This window comes from Aquarana catesbeiana, linkage group LG02 (assembly GCF_042186555.1).
Source record: "Aquarana catesbeiana isolate 2022-GZ linkage group LG02, ASM4218655v1, whole genome shotgun sequence".
Taxonomy (NCBI): Eukaryota; Metazoa; Chordata; class Amphibia; order Anura; family Ranidae; genus Aquarana; species Aquarana catesbeiana.
The window spans coordinates 177,902,693-177,919,346 of record NC_133325.1 but is presented as its reverse complement, the minus strand read 5'-3'; the positions used below and the strand labels follow the sequence as shown (position 1 = coordinate 177,919,346).

General features: G+C 45.0%; 1 protein-coding gene across 2 annotated transcripts in view; it reads right to left on the bottom strand.

The window, feature by feature from the left end:
• The window catches only part of BAZ2A (bromodomain adjacent to zinc finger domain 2A), a 164,923-nt gene that overhangs the window by 104,372 nt on the left and 43,897 nt on the right, over nt 1-16,654 (bottom strand). Inside the window, exon 1 of one of the 2 annotated variants that reach the window (XM_073613916.1) lies at nt 4,939-5,215. The exons of the other annotated variant lie outside the window; for it this stretch is intronic. The gene's annotated coding sequence lies outside the window, so the exon portion shown is untranslated. Of the gene's footprint in view, nt 1-4,938; nt 5,216-16,654 lie in introns of those variants that run through there. 2 annotated transcript variants of the gene reach the window in all.

The following is a 16,654-nucleotide window of genomic DNA, read 5'->3' as shown; positions in this document are numbered from 1 at the left end:
GTCTGTAGGAACCACCGCCCCGCAGTACATGTATGTGGGGCTGTTGACAAGTGGTTAAAGTGGAAATTTGGGTACTAAATAAAAATGGGTGAACATGCAAGAGTTTTAATGCAGAAGAGACATGCTTTGTTGCTCCTGCATTAAAATTACCTACCTATCCACCCCTATGCAGCGAATTGCACAAGCACAGCTCACTGTAGAAATTCAGCAATGTCTAAATCAACGGAACTCCCATGCATGCACTGTAGTGACAGCATCCTCACCCAACCAATGAAAGTGCCTGGCATTTGATACCCAGAAGCTGGCCATTTACATCTTTGAGTGGCCAGCTTCTGGGTATCAAAGAGGTCAGCGGCGGGCAGGGAGCTCCAAGACGTCACATCACTAGAGCCAAGAGGAGTATAGTTCATCTTTAAGCTGGCCATACATGGCTTTTTTTTTCCGTTCAGTTGTCAGGCCAATTAAAAAAAACTGAACAGATTCCCCCATCCACACAATGAATAGCTATTGTATTTTAACTGCAGGGACTCATCTTCTGTCAGATTACACCGATAAGTGCTGCAGTCGATTGGCCACAGTGCTGATCGCACAAAACTTTCTCAAACCTGTTCGCAAAAAGTCAAATATTAGATTTAAATCCATCTATAGCTAACTTTATTGGTTGGATAACCAGGTAAAAAAAAAAAAAAAAGGAAAGAAAGCCTAAAGAAGTCTCAAATCCCAAGCACGGCACTACCTGCATGGAGTTTGCATGTTCTCCCTTTGCGGGTTTCCAGGTTTGCTCCCACACTCCAAAGACATGATGGTAGGTTAACCCCTTTACAGAACAGTACACATATATGAGGCCTCTCAGCAGGTGGGCCTTAATGCAGAGAGGCCGCATATATGCAGCCCTGTGTAAACAACTAACCTTGCCAAGAGCGCGCTCCCTGCATGGTAGCCAGCGGGGGATCGTTAAGCTCCCGATGCATACCTGTGATCAAGAGCTTTCCGATCATGTGACCACTGTGAAATCGATTACATGACCCGAATGCCCACCTCCACCTCCTGGCTTTTGGAACTCTTAAAAAGCTGGGAGAAAGTTGTCGGGAAGGGGTTGAAGAAGTAAAGAGAGGCTAAAACTTTATTGGCCCCACTTCTCCTGTCAATCACAGGAGTGTAGTTCATTCTGTGACCCAGTTTCAGGCAACTGTCGGCTGACATAACTTAAGCAGTCCAGTCTCTGGATTGATCCTGACTTTACACAGGATCCACCCAAATGCTTGGACTGGCAACTGGCTCAGCCTCTCAGTGAGCCGCTGGGAGACAAAGCCAGCTGCTCCCGCCTCCTCCACAGCCCAGCGCTCCATCGAGTGCTTGAAGAGCAGAGCAGAGAGTGGTGACTGACAGTCATGGCCCTTTGCTCAGAGCAAAGTAGTCAAGTTAGCGATCAGCAGCATTTGGTAGCTCAGTTCTCAATCTTAGAGCCAGCGGAGGCCAGATGAAGCCGATGTTGCATCCACCTAAACGAGTATAAGACCCCTTTCACACTGAGGCGTTTTTCAGGCGCTAAAAGGCTAAAAATAGCGCCTGAAAAACGCCTCCCCTGCCACCATAATGTGAAAGCCTGAGTGCTTTCACACTGGGGCGCTGCGTTGGCAGGACGTTAGAAAAAGTCCTGCAAGCAGCATCTTTGGGGCGGTGGAGAAGCGGTGTATACAACGCCCCTCCCTACTGAAATGAATAGGCACCGCTGTCGAAGCACCTCGGCGCTACATGGGTGCTATTAACCCTTTCTTTGGCCGCTAGCGGGGCGCTTTTAACCCTGAAAGCGCCGCTAAGACGACGGTAAAATGCCGCTAAGACTAGCGGCGCTTTACCCCCAACACAGCCGTACTGTTAGTGTGAAAGGGCTCTAAATGTTTTTTGTTTTTATAAACCCATACTTCTTTGAATTGACTCCTGTCTAATTTGGCCCTAGTATGTGTAGGTATGCATGCATGAGAGTAAAGCCTTGTACACACGATTGGATTTTCGGCAGGGAATTGTTTGATGACAGACTGTTTGCATAAAATCTGACCGTTGGTACGCTCCATCAGACAATTGTTGTCCAACTTTCTGCCAACAAATGTTGGTTAGCATGCTAGTAAATTTTCAGCGGGCAACAGTCTGTTGTCAGATTTTCCTATAGTGTGTACACAAGTCCGTCACACAAAAGTCCAAAGTCCAAACACGCATGCTCGGAATCAATGCTCACCAAACACAACAACATTAGCAGAAGGTGCCCAAAGGGTGGCGCTCAAGAGCTGAGATTCCACGTCGTACGTCACTACGTTCGCATTTGTTTGCCAACAATTGTGTATAGTTTGTATGCAAGACAAGTTCCTGGCATACGCCCTTCGGACGAAAAAGTTTGACGTTTTGTTGGCCAACAATCGGATCGTGTGTATGAGGATTTAGGCAAGCCATACACAGGGCAAAATTTCTTTCCTGAAACCACAGTTTTTTTGTTTTTTTTTACTAGTAATGGCGATCAGTGACTTATAGCTGGACTGCGACATGGCGGCGGACAAATCAGACACCAAGTGACACTTTTTGGGGACCAGTGATACCAACAGTGCAAAATTTCTTACCTGCAACCACCTTTTTTTTTTTTTACTAGTAATGGCGATCAGTGACATAGCAGGACTGCGACATGGCTACGGACAAATCAGACACTAAGTGATCAGCGCTAAAAAATGTGCACTGTCACTGTACTAATGACAGGGAAGGGGTTAACATCAGGGGCGATCAAAGGGTTAGGCCTTATGTACACTGCTGCTCCAGACGTTTAGGAGCAGTTGGGTGTTTTTTTTTTCAGCTGCCTCAACTCTCCTCTATGTTATCTTTTTTTCAATACATGTATACAGGGTCGTTTATAGTAGTTTCTAGTTCTAGGCAGTTGCGTTTAGAAGCATTTTTTTGGAACACAAAAAAAAAAAAATGGGTTCAGACGGATGGCATTTGAAACGCCAAATGCCTGTAGCAGCCTGTAAATGCTGCTAAATGCAGTAACTCGCGTTTAGCAGTGTTTCGTTTTTTTTTTTTTTTTTTTTTTAATGAAAAACATAGGTAAAGTTTTTTTTTTTTTTGTTTACAAACGCTTCTAGACGCAAACACAGCTAAACGCAACTAAATGGACGTTTTTAGACGCCGGCTTCTAGCTGTCAAGGTAAATCGTTCAGGAGAGGCTGAACAACGTCCTGTGTACATGAAGCCTTAAAGTGGTTTTAAACCCTTTTTGTTGACTTTTACCTATAGGTAAGCCTTATTCTAGGCTTACCTATAGGTAGTGGAAATATCTCCTAAACGTGCGCAGTTTAGGAGATATTTCACTTGTAATGCACTGACATCATCGGCGCATGCGCCGTTAAGAAACGGACCACCGTGCTGTTTCTTCCCCCAGCGTGTGCCGGGAGTGACGTCACGCGACACTGGCCAGTCACAGAGCCGGAGTCCGTGGCCCCAGAAGGAAGAGGGGCGAAGATGGACGCGGCCTGCTCAGCGCGGACTTCGTTTGCAGGTGTCGTATAATGGGCTAGTATGCGATGCATACTAGCCCATTATGCCTTTCATTTACAGACTTTGCGGGGAGCAAAAGAGGAAGTAAAACCCATTAGGGTTTACTTCGTCTTCAAATGTGTCCCTAATGGCGCATACACACGATCCAAATATCGTACGAAAACGGTCGTCCGAGGAAGGATCGTACGATATTCGGATCGTGTGTACACTACTTTCGACAGCCGATCACGACCGTTCATCTGATATTATTCGATCGGACATACCCGAAAATTTTCCTCGTACGATTCCTTATTGTACGATTTTCGTTTAGTCAGTATAGTTGTCGTCCGAAAATACAATACAAATACATTACAACACATGACACCACTTCTGATTTTTTTGTCTGTCGTACGAGAATTTTCGTGACTTTAGCTATTCAATTTCGACTATTAAGCGAGAACGAACGGTCGTACGATATTCGGATCCTGTGTACGGGATATAAGGAGTGCTTGTACTGTGGGAACTACAAGCACCCCCCACTGCCCATTAACAGTTGGAATCGCAGCTGGTTCCTGCAGAACTGACCAAGATTCGAACGGTGTATGACCAGCCTTAGCGACCTTAGATTGTAAGCTCCTCGAGCGCAGGGACTGATGTGAACACATAACATATATGTAAAGTGCTGGGTAAATTGTCAGCGCTATACAAATACCTGTAATAAAGAAAACGAATGCAGCCATCACATCTAAGAACTGAAAAGCCGCAATATAATAAATCTTTGCTTTTGACCAGAATAGCACTTTAAGTATAAATACTGAAGCTGGTAAGTGTGATCACAGGCAATGTTAGCAGAAAGTTTGTGTGATGATACAAAGCCCCCTGGGCTGGGAAAAGTGCAGCTTTGTGGAACAATGGAGGAGGTTGCGGGGCTCTGCTCCATTTGCTGGTGATTGTGATGGTGTGATTCATCCACATTACAGAAAGTATTCAATCATAAAATGGTGAAGATTGGGGGGAGGGGAGGGGGGTGATTGTTCCATCCAGGTCCATGTTTACACACAATGCATAGCCAGCATCCTGAACACGACTGGATCAGTAGAAGTTTTCCCATGTTGGTGGTGGGTGAGGAGGATGAGGAGAGTGATGAGGATGATGAGGAGGAATGGGGACAATACAGGAAGAGGCTGGATGGAGGAGCACAGCTCTCCTCCAATTAATGAGTGTGATTCAGATTATTAACAAGGAGGCCATTTCATGTGAGCCTGGGCCTGTCTCCTCACACAGGATCCTTCCCCTCACCTCCCATGTATTATCACCCCCACAACTTAATAAAGAGTGCAGGGTGACGGACCCCCCCGGCCATGTCCCTCCCCTCACCCTCCTCTGACTCGGGCGCCGCCCGGACTGTCCTGTACTCACCTGGGCCGGAGCTGAAGGTAGGCAGAGGAGAGGAGCGGGCCTGTTCTCACATGGTGTCCCCCGGCCTGGCCTGAGCAGGACGAGGCCGCGGCTCCGGGGCTCCTAGGCTGAGCGTGCGAGTGAGCGAGCCAGGCAGGAAGTACGGAGGAGGCCGCCGGGTCCTAAAGGCAGCACCACCCGCCTAACTTCTCCCCCGCTGTCCCACACACGGCGGGCGCTGCTGGAGACAGAAGCGGTGCGCTGGAGAGGGTTCCTATGGAGACCAATCAGAATTCCTCTTCAATGGGCTCTAAAAAAAAAAAAAAAAAAAAAAAAAATCAAATGTCACGCCTGATTGGTCGTTGTTGGTCAACTCGGTTTCTGTGCCCGGTTTGTGTTCATTTGTAATGCAGAATCCTCTGTGTGGTGGTAGTGTGCGATATTACTGAGGAGAGAGAGGAATACATGGAGGAGTGTGTGTCATAGGGGGCTTCATCCTTCAGGAAGGGGGTTTATTTAATGTATAATATATCACCACCTGCCACTGGGTACTTCTATAGAGCCATCAGTTTACACAGCACTTCACCTACAGTGCCTTGAAAAAGTATTCAGACCCCTTGACATTTATTATGTCATGTTACAGCCAAAAATGTAAATGTATTTTATTGGGATTTTATGTTATAGATCAACACAAAGTGGCACATAATTGTGAAGTGGAAGGAAAATTTTAAATTTTTTTTTTAATCTTTTACAAATCAATATCAGAAAAGTATGGCGTGCATTTGTATTCAGCCCCCTTTACTCTGATACCCCTAACTTAAATCTAGAGGAACCATTTGCCTTCAGTAGTCACCCAATTAGTAAATAGAGTCCACCTGTGTGTAATTTTAATCTCAGTATAAATACAGCTGTTCTGTGAAGCCCTCAGAGGTTAGTTAGAGAACAAACAGCATCATGAAGTCCAAGGAACACACCAGACAGGTCAGGAATAAAGTTGGAGACGTTTAAATCAGGGTTAGGTTATAAAATAAATATCCCAAGCTTTGAACATCTCACGAAGCTCTGTTCAATCCATCATCCGAAAATGGAAAGAGTATGGCACAACTGCAAACCTACCAAGACATGGCTGTCCACCTAAACTGACAGGCCGGGCAAGGAGATCATCAGGGGTGGAAAGTGGGTTCCCCCAGGGTTCTGTGCTGGGACCAATCCTATTTAATTTGTTCATAAAGGACCTGGAGGATGGGGTAAGGGGTTCAATCTCTGTATTTGTGGAAGATACTAAGCTAAGCAGGGCAATAACTTCTCCGCAGGATGTGGAAAACTTGCAAAAAGATCTGAACAAATTAATGGGGTGGGCGACTACATGGCAAATGAGGTTCAATGTAGAAAATGGGTGGCAAAACTATGAATGCAATCTATACACTGGGGGGAGAACCTCTGAGGGAATCTAGGATGGAAAAGGACCTGGGGGTCCTAGTAAATGATAGGCTCAGCAATGGCATGCAATGCCAAGCTGCTGCTAACAAAGCAAACAGAATATTGGCATGCATTAGAAAGGGGATTAACTCCAGAGACAAAGCAATAATTCTCCCACTCTACAAGACTCTGGTCCAGCCGCACCTAGAGTATGCTGTCCAGTTCTGGGCACCAGTCCTCAGGAAGGATGTACTGGAAATGGAGCGAGTACAAAGAAGGGCAACAAAGCTAATAAAGGGTCTGGAGGATCTTAGTTATGAGGAAAGGTTGTGAGCACTGAACTTATTCTCTCTGGAGAAGAGACGCTTGAGAGGGGATATGATTTCAATTTACAAATACCGTACTGGTGACCCCACAATAGGGATAAAACTTTTTTGCCAAAGGGAGTTTAACAAGACTTGTGGCCACTCATTAAAATTAGAAGAAAAGAGGTTTAACCTTAAACTACGTAGAGGGTTCTTTACTGTAAGAGCGGCAAGGATGTGGAATTCCCTTCCACAGGCGGTGGTCTCAGCGGGGAGCATCGATAGTTTCAAAAAACTATTAGATAATCACCTGAATGACAGCAACATACAGGGATATACAATGTAATACTGACATATAATCACACAAATAGGATGGACTTGTGTCTTTTTTCGACCTTGCCTACTATGTAACTATATATTAATCAGAGAAGCAGCCAAGAGGCCCATGGTAACTCTGGAGGAGCTGCAGAGATCCACAGCTCAGGTGGGAGAATCTGTCAAGACAACTATTAGTCGTGCACTCCACAAATCTGACCTTTATGGAGGAGTGGCAAGAAGAAAGACATTGTTGAAAGAAAGTCATAAAAAGTCCCATTTGCAGTTTGTGAGAAGCCATGTGGGGGACACAGAAAACATGTGGAAGAAGGTGCTCTAGTCAGATGAGACCAAAATCGAACTTATTGGCCTAAAAGCAAAATGCTATGTGTGGAGGAAAACTATTGCCCTGTACACACAAGCAGATTTTTCGTCGGAAAAAACTTGGATGGTTTTTTCAACGGAATTCCGCTCAAGCTTGGCTTGTATACACACGGTCACACAAAAGTTCTCTGAACTTTCGACCGTCAAGAACACGGTGACGTACAACACTACGACGAGCTGAGAAAATGAAGTTCAATGCTTCTGAGCATGCGTCGAATTGTTTCCGAGCATGCGTAGGAATTTTGCGCGGCGGAATTTGTACAGACGATCGGAATTTCCGATCGGAACTTTTTCCGACCAAAAAATAGAGAAACTGCTCTCAATCTTTTGCTGGCGGGAATTCCGCCAGCAAAAGTCCGATGGTGCATACACACGGTTGGAATTTCCAACCAAAAGCTTACATCGGACTTTTGCTGGGGGAATTTCCGATCATGTGTACGGGGCATAACACTGCACATCACCCTGAACACACCATCCCCACCGTGAAACATGGCGCTGGCTACAATGGAATGGTTTAAATCAAAGCACATTCATGTGTTAGAATGGCCTTGTCAAAGTCCAGACCTAAATCCAATTGAGAATCTGTGACAAGACTTTGACTCTGTGACAAGAAAATTGCTGTTCACAGACGCTCTCCATCCAATCTGACGGAGCTTGAGCTGTTTTGCAAAGAAGAATAGGCAAAAATGTCACTCTCCAGATGTGCAAAGCTGATAGAGAAATCCCCAAAAAGACTTGCAGCTGTAATTGCAGCGAAAGGTGGTTCTAAAAAGTATTGAGTTCAAAAAAATTTGAAAACCATTTTAACATGTTCCTTCCACTTCACAATTATGTTCCACTTTGTGTTGGTCTATCAAATAAAATCCCAATAAAAGACATTTACGTTTTTGGTTGTAACATGACAAAATGTCGAAAATTTTGAGGGGTATGGATACTTTTTCAAGGCTCTGTATACACTCACTGGCCACTTTATTAGGTATACTTTGCTAGTACCAGTTTGGACCACCTTTGGCCTTCAGAACCACCTTAATTCTTCATGGCATAGATTTAACAAGGTGTTTGATCCATATTGACATGATACCATCATGCAGTTGCTGCAGATTTGTCGGGTGCACATCCATGATGTGAATCACCCATTCCACCACATCCCAAAGGTGCCCTATTGGATTGAGATCTGGTGACTGTGGAGGCCATTGGAGTACAGTGATCTCATTGTCATTTTCAAGAAACCAGTTTGAGATGATTAGAGCTTTGTGACATGGTGCATTATCCTGCTGGAAGTGGCCATCAGAAGATGGGTACACTGTAGTCATAAAGGGATGGACATTCAGCAACAATACTCAGGTAGGCCGTGGTGTTTAAAAAATGCTCAGTTGGTACTAAGGGGCCCAAAGTGTGCCAAGAAAATATCCCCCACACCATTACCACCAGCCTGAACCATTGATAAAAGGCATGATGGATCCATGCTTTCATGTTGTTTACGCCAAATTCTGACCCTACCACCTGAATGTCGCATCTGAAGTCGAGATCATCAGACCAGGCAACGTTTTTACAATCTTCTATTGTCCAATTTTGATGAGCCTGTGCGAATTGTGGCCTCATTTTCCTGTTCTTAGCTGACAGGAGTGGCACCCAATGGGATCTTCTGCTGCTGTAGCTCATCTGCTTCAAGGTTTGATATGTTGTGCGTTCAGAGTTGATATCCTGTATACCTTGGTTGTAACGAGTGGTTATTTGAGTTACTGTTTCCATCCTGTCATCTCAAACCAGGCTGCGTATTCTCCTCTGACATCAACAAGGCATTTTCATCCACACACCTGGTGCTCACTGGATATTTTTCTCTGTTTTGGACCATTCTTTGTAAACCCTAGAGATGGTTATCTGTGAAAATCACAGTAAATCAGCAGTTTTTGAAATACTCAGACCAGCCCGTCTGGCACCAACAACCATGCCACGTTCAAAGTAATTTAATTCTCCTTTCTTCCCCATTCTGATGCTCGGTTTGAACTTTGGCTTGGTTTGAACTCTGGCCAATGGCTCCCAATGCTGTGTCCTAGCCAGTGAGGAGGGAGAGACCCGGGAGGGCTTCTGCTCTTGTGCACATCACTGGATCAGGCTCAGGTTAGTATAAAGGGGAGCTGCATACTCAAGGTTTTTGACCTTCATGCATTCAGCCTTTAGAAACACTATAAGAAAATCCGAAGAAAACTGTGCGAAGAACGATCATTCAAATTTTGTATAGTGTGTACACAATTTTCAACATCCGATTTAAACTTTCCAAACGAACATTTCCAAAGGGACAAACGCCAACATTTTTCTCATATGTGAACTTAACTAACGATTTTCGTTTAATGTGTACTGTTTTCGTACAGTTTTCATATGAGAATAATCAGATATGAAAGACTGCATATAATCAGAAACAATAAACAACAAAAAAAAGCTTTTGTCGTACAAAATTTTTGTATATTAGTTCCATTCTCTGTTTCGTCCTGCTGTGAAACATTAAGGAAAACCAGAGAATCTTTTGCCTGATTTTATTATAGTGTGTCCTTAAGTCCTGTAAGTTGAGGTGAAGCCTCCATGGATCGGACTTGTTTTTCCAACACATCCCACAGATGCTCGATGGGATTGAAATCTGGAGAATTCAGAGGCCATATCAACATCTCAAACCATTCTTCAAACTGCTGAAAGAGGCCACTGCCATCAGGGAATACCATTTCCATGAAGGGGTATACTTTGTTAGCAACAATGTTTAGGAAGGTGGTACATGTCAACCAGGGGCGTTGCTAGGTCTACAAAAGGTCTGGGGCTAGAGCCCATAGCAGCGTAGTAAAGAAAGTCATACGCTTGGGCGGGCATACACATGTATATACAGTAATATACGTATGGGTATATATATTCCCAGAGAGCCCCCCACTTACATCAGGGTCCCCAGAGAGCCCCCCCTTACATCACCTTACATCAGGGTCCCCAGAGAGCCTCCTCCTTACATCAGAGTCCACAAAGAGCCCCCCTTCCATCAGGGTACCCAGAGGGCCCCCCACTTACATTAGGGTCCCCAGAGAGCCTCTCCCTTAAATCTGGGTCCCTAGAGAGCCTAGGCCTTAAAATCAGGTTCCCCAGAGAGCCTCTCCCTTATATCAGGGTCCCCAGAGAGCCCCCCACCTACATAAGGTTCCCCAGAAAGCCTCCCTTCCCCTTGGGGACCCCTGCAGAGACTCGGGGCTATTGGCCTCAGATTCGGGGCTATAGCCCCAAAAGCCACCCCCTAGCAACGCCCCAGATGTCAACTAACATCCGCATGAATGGCAGGACCCAAGGTTTCCCTGCAGAGGATTGGCTTCTTCTCATACTGCATCCTGGTGCCATCTTTCCCCAGGTAAGCGACACACACACACACACACCCGGCTATCCACATGATGTACAGTATAAGAAAATGTAATTCATCAAACCAGGCCACCTTGTTACATTGTTCCGTTGGTCCAGTTTTGATGCTCACATGCCCATTGTAGGCGCTTTTGGCTGTGGACTCGGGTCAGCATGGGCACTGTGTCGACGGATAGGCATCCCCATACAAAGCTAAGTGGAATGCCCATTTTTTCTGCTTGCAACAAATCAACATCAGGGACAACATGTTTACTTGCTGCCTAATATATTTCAACAGCAAGCGTAAGGATTTGAGCCAAATTGTAATGGCTAGACGACTGGATCAGAACATCTCCAACACGGCAGCTCTTGTGGGATGTTGACGATCTGCAGTGGTCAGACTCAAGACCTATCAAAAGTGGTCCAAGGAAGGAAAACTGGCTCATTCATGTACGTGGAGAGCAAAGGCTGGCCTGAGTAGTCTGATCCAATAGAAGAATTACTGTAGCTCAAATTGCTGATGAATTAATGGCGGTTCCAATAGAAAGGTGTCAGAACACACAGTGCATCGCAGTTTGTTGTGTATAAGGCTGCAGAATGGTCAGGATGCCCATGCTGACCCTTGTCTACAGCCAAATTCGCTTACAATGGGCATATGAGCATCAGAACTGGACCTCAGAGTAAAGAAAGAAGGTAGCCTGTTCTATGAATTTAAGAATGGTTTGAGGAACACAACAACAAGTCTGAGATGTTGACTTGGCTTTCAAATTCTCCAGATTACAATCCAATTGAACATCTGCGGGATGTGCTGAAAAAAAAGTCAGATCCATGGAGGCCCCACCTTGTAACCTACAGTACTTAAAGGATCTTCTACTAACGACTTGGTGCCAGATACCACAGCATAGCTTGAGAGGTCTAGTGGAGCCCATGCCTCAATGGGTTATGGCTGATTGATGTAAAGTGCAAAACAATTAGATTAGGAGGTCTATCTTGTAGAAAGGGGGCATATGACAACCATGTGGCTTATTCAAAACCCTTTGTTTGCTGGGACAGTCACCACATCATTCATTTGTACCTGAGTCTTCACTCCATCACTTTTAGCTATAGCTTTTCATTTGTGTGGTGGGTGTGGGAAGATGCTACCACATCATCCTTATCTAGAATGTTTCATTTGTGTCTGAGAGTTCATTTACAAAGTGTTGAATTTTAATGCAGCCTTTAACACATAGTAGCGTTAGTGAGCATTTTTGACATTTTTGTACACACGGTCTGACTTTTCAGCTACAAAAGGCCGACAGCCCGTCCGACAGACTTTCAACTGACTTTTGGCGGACTTTCAACAGATTTTCTAATGACCGGACTTGCCTACACACGATCACACAAAAGTCCGACGGATTCGTATGTGATGACGTACACTGGACTAAAATAAGGAAGTTGATAGCCAGTAGCCAATAGCTGCCTTAGCGTTGGTTTTTGTCTGTCGGACTAGCATACAGACAAGCGGATTTCTGGGTCTGGCGGAGTTACGACGTAAAGATTTGAAGCATGTTCCAAATCTAAATCTAAAGTTCGTCAGATTTGCGACTGGAAAAGTCCGCTGAAGGTCCGGTGAAGCCCACACACGATCGGATTGTCCGCCGGATTTGGTCCGTCAGACAAGTCCGGTCGAAAAGTCCGACTGTGTGTACGCGGCATTACACATATGTTCAAGTTGTGTCAGGTGATGCTCCTCTAACATCCTGTGAGATTTAGTCTAATATGGGAAATGATCACTTTGCAACTACTGTATGCCTTATTAAAACGCACTGTAAATGCCATAGGCACGCTTACAGTGTGCTTTGGGCACATTTCAAAAGAAAGGAATGGAGGCAGTTGCAAAGTGTCAGTGCCTGCTGATCTCGGCAGGCAGTGTTATTTTTGCCTTCCCACCAGGGCCGGTGCTACCACTAGGCAAACTAGGCAGCCGCCTAGGGTGCACTGCTGCCTAGGGGCGCCCGGCCGCTGGTTTCTCTCCACGTCTGCAGGCTGCAGCATGTAACTAACTCAGCCCAATCGGTAGTGTAATTAGAGGTGCAACAGGGTGCTGGAGCCAGCGCTAGAGGAAGCAGAGCCAATGCTTCCTGTATAGCAGTGCCTTCTGTCACATGGGCAGGGTAAAGGGGGTGGGGTAAAAAAATTAGGTTTCACCTAGGGTGTCAAAAATCCTTGCACCAGCACTGCTTGGCACGACGCAAGGCATAGCTAACACTGCATGTGTACACCTCCATCTGTTTCCTATTTTAACAATTTTGTAGTAAAAATACACCCAACTGCATTTTTTCAACAGCTATGTAAAAGAGCCCTTAGGGTCACCATATCACAAATGAAGAGAGATGCATCACTCCTACATATAACCCTCTTATTACCGCATCACTCTTATCTATAACTTTCTTCATGTGGGTGGTGGGGGTCATAACATCACCCCTATTTGTAACTCACTTCATATGTGTCTGGGGGGTTACCAGATCACTCTTATCTATAACTTTCTTCATTTGTGCCTGGAGGAGTTACCACAACACTCCCAAGTATCTATATTTCTCTACATTTATGTCTGGGGAGTTTAACCATATCCCTCTTATTCCTAATTCTGTTTGGGTTGGGGGGCTCAATATAGCACTTATCCACACCTTTTTTGGTCTGTGGGGTTTACCACTGCACTCTTTTTTTTATAACTTTCTTAATCCCTTTTTTGGGGCCTCACCACAGTTTAACTGCAGAAAGTTCTTATGTTGCAATAGCTTTTACATCCTTTCTCTATTCTGTTATGTTTATTATTTGAAAATGCTATATTGGCAAATAGTGTTGAAACAAGTGCTGAAGCCCCAATGTATTTAAAGAAGAAGTCTGGGTTTCAGAAAACAAACATACATACCCACCTCAATGCTGCAGTATCAGCCTGATGTTGCAACTGTCCCACCACTGGCTTTAAGCATGAGAACTGAGCAATCACATGAACACCGACTGCTCAGTTCTCAGTCTTCCCTGAGCATAGAGCAGTGATTGTCAATCACTGCTCTCCACTCTGCCCCTCCAGTGCTCACTGGAGTGCCAAGCTGTGCAGGGGGCAGGAGCAACTGGTTCAGCCTCTCAGTGGCACACTGAGAGGCTAAGCCAGCTGCTGATCAGGTATCTGCGTGTGTATCCTGACAAAATGGCTGGATTCTTGCAGAACCTGGAGCGGATCTGTGACATCAGCTAACAATGGGGTTTAGCCTGCTGTCGGCTGATTCTGAATCACAGGAGAGCAAAAGTACGTGCACTCTTCTGACATTCAGTTCTTACACTTCTTCAGAGGCAATCCATAGAGTCTTTCTCTCTCTCTGTCTCTGTCTCTCTGTCTCTCTGTCTCTCTCTCCCTTTTTATATTTTGAGAGGGGAAAAAGGGCTAGGGCCAGGACCCCCTTAAGCAGTTGAAATTTCAATTGGCAGACTATGAGACTTCAATAGGAAGACAACCGTACAGGGAAAGGCCCCAGCAAGCTGCCACATCTGCACGTGTAGGATTGCTGTCTCTTATGGCAACAGTCTTTAACAGTTCCTAACTTAAATTGTTACAGTTCTTTGCTTCAATACAACTTCTACTTGTAGTTCTTCAGCCCCTTGAACTTCTGATCTCTCACTGGATCCTCTGATTCACTGACTCTGAATCCCTGGAGCCCCTCAAAGCTTTGCGGTGGTATCTCCCTCAAGCGTCACCCACGCTTCCCTGCTGGGTCCCTAGCTTGGCACTCCAGATACTTCTCAAGCTTCACCCCTGCTAACCGGCTCGGTCCCTGGCTTGACTCACAAGGCTGCTCTGCAAGCATCACCTCCGTTAGTTGGGTCCCTGACTTGATCACCACCTGAAGTTTCCTGATTCTCCACCGTGCCCGAATGGTGCTCCGGTACTTGCTTCAGTTACTCACTGTGGTCCCTGGTAAAAGTGATTGGTTCCTTAACAGCGACAGCTTCCCTTCTACCTCCTGAACAGGACAGTTTCTCCGGTCGGCGCTGCCCTCTTACTTCTGGATAGGCCCTCACACAGCCTGGCAGCCAGATGCCCCAGGGATAGGCCCAATCTCCGTCCCAGCAACCCGGGGCGTATGACACACGTCCACCCAGACAGCCGTCCAGGTGGCACAGAACATAGATCACCTGACCTCACCTGAATATATAGGTTCTCCCAGCAGGCCAAGGGATTCAAGAAAACCCCTGCCCATTGGCTGAGATACCCCATATACCCATAACCTGACCTTGGGTTGCACTTCTCGTATCTAGTACCACCAAGTACCCGGCTACCTAGCGGTAGAGGAGAAAAGTGCAACCAGGCCAAACTTTGAGTGGAGTTCCCTGACTAAACCCCAGGGCACTATAATATTATATATATATATATATATATATATATATATATATATATATATATATTAGTAGAATATATAATTCAGAAGATGTATTCTAAAATAATAACATACAGTATAATTGTATTCCTCACATAGTGCTCCATGTTGACTGAGGTACATTTAAAATCTCTAATATTGCCCCCGTATAGTAGTAAAAACCACTCGGTATAGTAGTATAAACACTCTGGTGGTGATGCGGTATCAGAAAGTACCAGTTACCAGTGAGCACTATGTGAGAGATATATCTTAGGATACACTGTGAATTCTTACAACATTCATACATATCTATTCAGCAGAGTAAAAAAGGGGCAATGGCAAAGGAAATATAGTCAGAGATTGTCAGCATAATGGGACAGTAGAGTCATTCACCTACGTATTTAGCTAAATAAATAAATTGGAATGCCTAATTTCATACATTGCCTGAAACATACACATATACTGTGTATGCTATAGGGTTGCTCTGAGTGCTTTATGTTGTTACAAGATGTCACAGTGATGTCCAAGGCTATAAAACTGGCCATACATTATACACTTTTCCTTTAGCTTTAGTATAACTATATAATATGAGATCAAACCTAAACACTTTCACATTTGTATACAATCAGGCAGGAACTTGCACTATACAGTGAGGTAAAAATGTGTTTGATCCCTTGCTGATTTTGTACGTTTGCCCACCGACAAAGAAATGATCAGTCTACAATTTTAATGGTAGGTTTATTTTAACAGTGAGAGCCAGAATAACAACAAGAAAATTCCGGAAAAAGCATTTAAAAAAAGTTATAAATTGATTTGCATTTTAATGAGAGAAATAAGTATTTGATCCCCTATCAATCAGCAATATTTCTGGCTCCCATGTGTCTTCTAAACAGGTAACAAGCTGAGATTAGGAGCACTCTCTTAAAAGGGAGTGCTCCTAATCTCAACTTGTTACCTGTATAAAAGACACCTGTCCACAGAAGCAACCAGATTTCAATCACTTCACCATGGCCAAGACCAAAGAGCTGTTCAAGGACGTCAGGGACAAGATTGTAGACCCAGACAAGGCTGGAATGGGCTATAAGACCATCGCTAAGCAACTTGGTGAGAGGGTCACAACAGTTGGTGGGATTATTCGCAAATGGTAGAAATACAAAATAACTGTCAATCTCCCTTGGTCTGGGGCTCCATGCAAGATCTCACCTCATGGAGTTTCAGTCAGATTGGTGAGGAATCAGCCCAGAACTACACGGGAGAATCTTGTCAATGACCTCAATCTCAAGGCAGCTGGGACCATAGTCACCAAGAAAAGAATTGGTACCACACTATGCCGTGAAGGACTATAATGCTGCAGCGCCCGCAAGGACCCCCTGCTCAAGAAAGCACATGTAGAGGCCTGTCTGAAGTTTGCTAATGAACATCTGAATGATTCAGAAGAGAACTGGGTGAAAGTGTTGTGGTCAGATGAGCTCTTTGGCATCAACTCAACTCGCCGTCTTTGGAGGAAGAGGAATGCTGCCTATAACCCCAAGAACACCATCCCCACCATCAAAT